The sequence below is a fragment of the Bidens hawaiensis genome, unplaced genomic scaffold (assembly GCF_021521415.1).
Source record: "Bidens hawaiensis isolate Kalapana, Puna unplaced genomic scaffold, B.hawaiensis_p1.1 tig00013397_1, whole genome shotgun sequence".
NCBI lineage: Eukaryota > Viridiplantae > Streptophyta > Magnoliopsida > Asterales > Asteraceae > Bidens > Bidens hawaiensis.
In genome coordinates this window covers 296,188-305,061 of record NW_027492135.1, presented here as the reverse complement: position 1 = coordinate 305,061, position 8,874 = coordinate 296,188, and the positions used below count along the sequence as shown (strand labels likewise).

Genomic DNA, 8,874 nt, shown 5'->3' with positions numbered 1-8,874 from the left:
AACAACCCACACCAATAACAAAGATCGAAACAACGATCTATATTGGCCAAACAAAAAGTTCAGAACTGGTCTGGTAACAAAACTCCCTTTTGGTAAAATATGATCTTGACCAAAAATAATATATTTGGCTAACCTGCCAAAAAATATACGTACCACCCAAATTAAACCAATTGGGCCTTTTAATCTAAAGCCCAAATAAAAAATTATTTAGCAGGCCTTTACTAAGCCCAATAAGGAGGGTCTGGTAGCAACAAGAATTTTTTGGTCAAACGAGGTCACATCACACCGCTGCTTTCCCACAAAAGTAATTTAATACGACTGCAACTTCAGCTCCGCGTTCTGATCTTCTATGGTGGCAATGGAACTGCCGACAATGAACCGATCAACGGAGGGAAACTAGCGACGGTACACGGTGGCGACGCGCAGATGACTTTCGAACAGAACCTCCACAAAAAGAACGTCGGTGGCTGGGAAAAAACCCTAACCGACTGTGACGACGGCGAACAGAAACTGACGGAACCCTAGCTCCGACTTCCGCGGCCGCGATGAGCAGAACTGGTTCACGCGTTCTCGTGTGATCCGAACCTAAGCTCTGATACCACTTGTTAGGATTAAACGCACACACGAAACCGAACACACACACGAAAGCAATAAACGAACACGAGGATTTAACGTGGTTCGGTCTAAACTGACCTACGTCCACGGGTGGCAACTAGGTATATCTTTATTGAGTGACCTCATATTACAAGTATATAATGTTGTTTATATAGAGACTGAACTAGGGTTAGTAAATTATTATGCAAGAAATCTAAACCGGGCCGGGCCCGACCGCCCACACCCGTCTCCTCTTTTGACTTCATATAATAAACCGGGCCAACAAGGCCTACGAACCCAACAACTAACATCATCAAAAACATAATTTCATACTGTAAGGATGCTAACAAACTAGAATGGATTGAACAAGTCGTGAATCAACTTAACATCCTTGAAAACTCCGGATAGGCCTTCAATGCACTTGCAAATAACATAAAGATGAAGAAGTAAATATAAAAATTCCGACTTCTCTTCAAGTTTTGAACGTACATGCGGGTGTTAGGAGATGTTTCAAGGTTACACTTAAGGTTTTACGCATTGGTGACTCAACATTCAGACAAACATGTACTTCATATTTCATAATAGATTTCCTCACCTTTTTGATTTCTTTGCACTCAGTTTTGGGGGTTTGCACACAACTCAAAATCTGATTTCTACTTCTACTTCAATGTAATTACATTAAAATCTTACTCTGTGACTTGTTCTCGACTCTCTTCAAAAGTAGAATGGCTCAATCGAAACCCATCAACAAAGTATTTTATTACGTACACTAAAGTTTTTACCAGCATTATATTTCTTTTAATGTCTATATTTTCTTTATCACTTACCCTTTGAAATCATTTATAAATCTGATAAAATATTTATTTCACAATAGCAAAATAGCACACAATACAATTATTCCCATTAGATATTTGACTCGGTTTTAGTTCTTTTCACTTCTTCTATTCAATCGGATCTTGAGACCATGCTTCATCTGAAGTACAATAGAATCTGCTGGAAGCACATGATGACCTTCCACCAGCTGAACGTGATAATGGTAGATGATCATGATTGACGCTATCTTCAGCTGATACAGAGCCATATTCTTGCCTAAACAAGTTCTTGGTCCAGCATTAAATATTGGAAACTTGTATGATGGCTCATGTTTCGTTCCACCGCTATTAGAGATCCACCTTTCAGGCTTAAACTCCATGCAATCCTTCCCCCATATTGATTCCATCCTCCCCATAGAATAGAAACAGAGGATAATTTTGATCTACTTGGTGGCCACTTGGTAAGACTTCTGGTTGCAAAGGAGATTTGTGGTTGAAAGGGACGGGGGGATATAGCCTTAGGGATTCACATAAAGCTCCATGAAGGTAAACCATCTCGTCTAACTCGGCTGTGTTCCATCTTTTACGTGCATTCATGACCTCCAAATGTGTTTGAATCTCTTCTAAAATCTTATCTTCTACGTTTGGGTTTCCGGCAAGAAGATAAAAGAACCAAGACAGAGTGCTGCTGATGGTATCTTTTCCTGCAGCCATCAGATTAACTAAGGCATCTCTTAGAAATTTTGTGGGATCCAAAGAAGTATTACTCTGATCTTTAAGCTCTCTAACAATAGCTGTGAAAAATATGAACCTTTCCGCCTCATTGTACTTCATGCAATTGTACTCCTTTTGTTTTTGAGCCAAGCATTTGTATATGAACTGATCAAATATTTTCCATGCATCACTCAACTTTTTCTCCTTCCCCACTCCAAGAATTTGTTGCAAATTCCAAAGCCATGGGGGCGTAACATGCCTAAGCAAAATAGCTTCCTCACCATCTGTGAAGGCTTTCGAGTATGGGATACAAGGAAAATCAAGAGACAAGCTTTCTGGGTCGTTATCAAATAGTAAGTTGCATACAGTGTCAAAAGCAAACCTTTGAAGTATATCCTGCAAATCTATATCGATGCCGCGCTCACAAATAGATTCAAGGATAGGCAGAAGCGCATTTTCCAATTTGTTCCAAATAATGGTTTCTAACCTACTCTGAAATCCTGCATGTTTTAGTATAGAAAAAATGACCTTTCTGTTGATCTCCCATATCTCACCGTCAGAATTGAGAATACCATCTCCCAGGACATCAAAGATCTTTTGAAATTGGTCACCTTTGGGATAATTGCCGAAATTTTTGCTTAGAATGTGATGGATGTCTAAAGGATCAGTGGTAAATAGCATGTTCATGTTGGCAAACCAAGGGCCTTTTAGCATGGCTGTACCACCACTTTGTTTCAGAATTGAGGTGGTGTAATCATGGAGCCGGTGAGCGTTTACAAGAAGTGCTGGCATTGTACCTAGAATTGGCCAATTTGTAGGAATACCAGTTCTCCGTTTTTGAAGTCTATTTACAATAATTGTAATAATTGAAAGGAGAACCGAAAACAAAAGGAGTATGATCAAGCACTCAAGAATGGCCATGGTGAGAAAAAGTACAAGTTTATGTTGCGACTGATGAGGAGTGGTGTCTATCGCGTAATTGCGAAATGCTCTTGGTCCGTCCCTTAAGTAAGCCATAAATTATCTTATCTTCGATTTTTATATAAGATATTCATTTAGTGTTCCTGCCATTCTCCATTACTACCCACGTACAAGGTGGCCTCCAAGATGTTGACTTTGCAAATATGTTTTCATCTATATTCATATTGCATCTTGCACATAGTTAACAAAACATATGCATCCTAGACTTGCACTTTTGACCAGGTTATCTAAAAATGTTTTATTTGGATTATATTATGTCTTCAACCGAGTTTAACATGCCAAATTTCAAACACTGTTACAAAAATAAGATCTGTTAAATTTTGAACAATGTCTCTATATCTAAAACCTTCTGTGTTGTTTTGTTTATAATTTCAATGGTTTTAAAATAGTATAAAATTGTAGTGATATTTAACACTGATCACTATTACACTGTATCGATCAAGATAGATTTTCTCTTCCTTTTTTTTTCTTTTATATTTATTTTTTTATTTCTATTAGCAAAAACAAACTTTCATACGGGTACAGTAAAAGCTCCCACTATCCAAGTTCCGGTTATTAAGAAGTATAGCCACTATCAGGCTACTAGCATTCATTGTGCCCTGCAGAATTTGGGCACAAGGATCAAGATATCGAATAATTTATTATTGTTTTCAAAGACAAATTGGTTTGGTACTTTGGTACCATCATTTTTTGAACGGCAAATTTTATTAAAAACGGCTTGCAAGGCGCTAGAAGCCAAACAACAAATTTACAACAAGAAATTACACCAACTTTTTTATAGCAAACTTTTAAATAAGGACCGGTTGTTGGTCCAAATATAACTCAAAGATTTTATAGCCTCCATCAATTTAAATGCAATAAACGGGATGTTATAGTGGACTAGATCATTTCTCGCATTCCAAATGCACCAATACACATTGAAAACAATTAATCCCGTACAACATTTTGTTTTTGCAACCCCCTAAGGGCACATGCAAGATAAAAACAAGGGAAAAAAAACAAAAACACAAATTCTTGATCAAAACTATGATCAAACTCTTTTTATTATTAATATGAACCGAAATTGAAGTATATCTACTACAAATACTCCATTACTCTCTATTTACGGTACACTCAAACTTGAAAACCAAGAAACCTTAATTAAAACCAATCAAATAGAAAGAAAAATACAAACCAACATCTATATCCAAAAAATAAGATTCCCAAAATAAAACTCTAAAAGTAAAATAAATAACATGTGCCCTAAAGGCATATGTAAAAAACATTTAAAACATTTATTAGTTAAATATTTTTGTTGAACTATAATTTTATATTAATTATAATAATATTGTAATAATTACCATATTTAACTTTCTATCGTCCCTTCTTAAATATTCTATCCACTCATGACAACTAAATAAAATTTTTCTAATTCTTTCTAAAATACTTTTTCATCACTTCTAATTTTTCACTATTTTATAATTCATTTATATGTAAAGAATATTTAAATATAAAAGTGACTTCTTTTTTTACACCCAAACTAACATTGACTTTTTTAATATTAAAATATGAAAGTTTAAAATCAAAAGAAGAAGTAATTTCATTACTATATTATAATTATGCTCCGTAATAAACTTAGTGATTTGCCATTCTTCTAGAAATATTTCGTTAATTCTCTTTAATGTTAGGCGCATGTGGGACTTGCATTCACATCATGTATAGCCTCTATTTCTTGATTTTTTTTCATGTAGTCTTTTTTAGACTCCGGTTTTCCTTCACGATGACAAAAAAAATCACGTCTTTTCCTATATCCTTTCTTATTCACAAACCTCTCTTTTCGAACAGAAAACCCATTCGTTCTTGCATAAATTTGATAAAAAAAAACAAGAGCCTCTTCTTCACTTAGAAAACATTGACCAACGAATGGTTTCTCACAAATATATTTTTCTTGTTTTCACTTTGTTCTTCAATAGCATCTTCTTCAACATGAAGCTAATTCAGATCTAAAAGAACACGTTCATCCATTTGCAGAATAATAGTAATGTTTTATATCATTTAATCTTAAAGGAAAATTGGTTTTAAATAATCCCAACTATCACCTATTGGCAAATAACGGGCCCAACTTTGCACTTGGCTGGTGGCGGTCCTAACTAAAAGGGTATTTGTTCTTAACGGGCCGCGACTAACGGATATTAATCCCGTTAGTGATTTGCTGACGTTGACCTTCTTCTCAGGCCGGAAACCTGCAACTCGCCTCCATTCTCCCTAATATCATCACACCGTCTCCCTCCCTCTTCAAAACACATCGGAAATTTGAAAATGAAGTACATTACATCTTCTTCCATAGCCAATTCCTAGATACCAAACCCGATCTTATTTTCAAAAATTTGAAACCAATGTTACACGATCTACAAAATAAGCATAGGGCTTTTGTTAAGGGTGTCAAAACGAGTCAAATGAAGTGTCAATTACCTCGAATGACGCACGATTGACGAGGGTGGACTTCGCCGGAGACAACGATGGCGACACGTTTCGTATGAGGGGAAAGATAGAGAGAGAGATGGTGTAACGATGTTAGGGAGAATGGAGGCGAGTTGCAGGTTTCCGGCAGGTTTCCTGCCGGAGAAGAAGGTCAACGTCAGCAAATCACTAACGAGGTTAACATCCGTTAGTCGCGACCCGTTAAGAACAAATACCCCTTTAGTTATGACCGCCACCAGCCAAGTGCAAAGTTAGGCATATTATTTGCCAATAGGTGATAGTTGAGATTATTTAAAACCAATTTTCCAATCTTAAAAAATAGATAGAAAGGTAATAAAAGTGGTTATTTAATATGAATATTTATATAAAAAAGAGTAGAAAATTAAAAGTGATGAAAAAAGTAGTTTAGAGGGAATTAGAAAAATTTTATTTAGTCGTCATAAATGAATGAAATATTTAGGAAAGAAAAATAGAAAGTTAAATATGATAGTTATTAAGTATTAATGTAATTATTATGAAACTATAATTTCAACAAGAATACTTACCTAATAAATGCTTCTTCTATGTACCCTTAGGCACATGTTAGAAAATCCCAATAAATAATATCCAAAACCCTATTCTAGAATATTCTTTACCTAAATTGAACTCCGTTCAAGATTTTAACTTGATTAATATGTGAGCCCAAACGATTAAGTCAAACAATCATCCCCGTAATCGTTTGATGTTCACATCAACCTTCAAAGCACTGTAGCCGCTATCGTTAAAGGTTCATATAAAGCTCCATGAAGGTAAACCATCTTGTCTAACTCGGTTGTGTTCCATCTTTTACGTGCATTCTGTTGGGTTCCGGTGGTGATTAGTCAAAAATTATTATTATTAAACCCGGTTTAATAATATGCCAAATATTTAATTAATCAAATTAACCAATATGAGCGCAGCGAAAAAACGAGTAATCAACACTTTAACGAACCCGACAGGATCTAGTTACAAAACCATACGAGCATATAACAACCAATTAAATATAATTATAAACCGACAATATATATTTAATTTTATCTCGGTTAATAAATAACCGGTCGAGACTCCTAGGGATAACGAACTGTGCTAGGTGACCAAACGAGACCCGACGGTGACGGTGCACACGGGCAGCGGCACCGGTGTCGTGGTGGCTGGAATAAAGCGGATAGCAGCGGTGGCTGGAAGACAGCGGCGACAACAGTGGCGTCGGCGGTGGCTGCCGGTTTGCGGCGGGTAGGTGGCCAGCGACGGTGGGTGGGGAAAAGAGGAGCCAAAACTATTTTGATGGCTAGGGTGTATGATAATCTTAATCACCTCTAATGATAAGGTTAACTACTTTATTAATAATAAACTAGTTAAGCCAATCCGGGCCACCAAGCCCATCTCTAATTTTCAAAGCCCGGTCCATAAATATCTCTTTAATTTATGTCAAACCGGTTAACTAAGTTAAGCGGGTTTAACGATCGTTACCAAGGTGTAAGTCTTACGGGTCCATAAATCCAGCACATTCCTGACCTCCAAATCCAACACATTCTTGACCTCCAAATGCGCTTGAATCTCTTCTAAAATCGACATTTGTGATTCCGGCAAGAAGATAAAAGAGCCAAGACAGAGCGCTGCTGATGGTATCTTTTCCTGCAGCCACGATTAACCAAGGTATCTCTTAGAAATTTTGTGGGATCCAAAGAAGTATTACTCTGATCTTTAAGCTCTCTAGCAATAGCTGTGAAAAATATGAACCTTTCCGCCTCATGGTACTTCACGGAATTGTACTCCTTTTGTTTTTGAGCCAAGCATTTGCATTTGTATACGAACTGATCAAAATTTACCATGCATCACTCAACCTTTTCTTCTTCCCCAATCCAAGAATTTGTTGCAAATTCGAAAGCCATGTGGGCGTAACATGCCTAAGCAAAATAGCTTCCTCACCATGTGTCAAGACTTTCGAGTATGGGATACAAGGAAAATCAAGAGACAAGCTTTCTGGTTCGTTATCAAAGAGTAAGCTGCATACAGTGTCAAAAGCAAACCTTTGAAGTATATCCTGCAAATCTATATCGATGCTGTGTTCACAAATAGATTCAAGTATAGGTAGAACTCCGTAGAAGCCCATTTTCCAATTTGTTCCAAATAATGGTTTCTAACCTACTCTGAAATCCTGCATGTTTTAGTATAGAAAAAATTACTTTGTGGTTGATCTCCCATATCTCACGTTGGAATTGAGAATTGCATCTCCGAGGACATCAAAGATCTTCTGAAATTGGTCACCTTTGGGATAATTGCTGAAGTTTTTGCTTGGAATGTGATGGATGTCTAAAGGATCAGTGGTAAATAGCATGTCCATGTTGGCAAACCAAGGGCCTTTCAACATGGCTGTACCACCACTTTGTATCAGAATTGAGGTGGTGTAATCATGGAGCCGGTGAGTGTTTACAAGAAGCGATGACATTGTACTTAGACTTGGCCAATTTGTAGGAATAGCGGTACTCCATTTTTCAAGTCTATTTATAACAATTGTAATAGTTGAAAGGAGAACCGAAAACAAAAGGAGTATGATCAAGCACTGAAGAACAGCCATGGTGAGAAAAAGTACTGAGTTTATGTTGCGACTGATGAGTAGTGGTGTCTGACGCGTAATTGCAATATGCTCTTGGTCCGTCCTTTTAGTAAGCCGCAAATTATCTTATCTTCGATTTTTTTGTAAGATATTCATTTAGTTTTCCTTGCCATTCGCCATTGGTGGCCTCCAAGATGTTAACTATGCAAATATGTTTTCATCTATATCCATATTGCATCTTGCAAATAATTAACAAAAGATATGCATCCTAAACATGCACTTTTGACCAGGTTATCTACAAATGCTTTATTTGGATTATATTCTGTCTTCAACAGAGTTTAACATGCCAAATTTCAAACACTGTAAAAAAAATAAGATCTGTTAAATTTTGAACAATGTCTCGGATACCTAAAACCTTCAGTGTTGTCTTGTTTATACTTTCATTGGTTTTAAAAGTAGTATAAAATTGATTGGTTTTAGAAATAGTATAATTTCAGGATTTTCTAATGGCCATCCCCATTGAAGAATTGGGTCAACATATGTCGGGGTTGGAGTACCTGACTATCCTTAAGTATAGGCTATCTTTAAGTACCGGCTAATGATCCCTATGTTTCCGACTAATGAGCCTTGCCCAGTTTGTCGCAAGGTTTGTTTGGATTCTTTTGGAGACCATGCGGTGCATTGCAAAGAATTATATGGTTTTAAATACAGACATTATCTGGTTAGGGATGTTCTGTG

At 36.6% G+C, this 8,874-nt stretch overlaps 2 pseudogenes; both read right to left on the bottom strand.

The window, feature by feature from the left end:
• Window positions 1–1,516: 1,516 nt before the first annotated feature.
• LOC143543960 (alkane hydroxylase MAH1 pseudogene) lies at window positions 1,517–3,041 on the bottom strand (annotated as a pseudogene).
• A 4,363-nt stretch (window positions 3,042–7,404) lies between these two features.
• LOC143543986 (alkane hydroxylase MAH1 pseudogene) lies at window positions 7,405–8,028 on the bottom strand (annotated as a pseudogene).
• Between the last annotated feature and the right edge of the window lie 846 nt (window positions 8,029–8,874).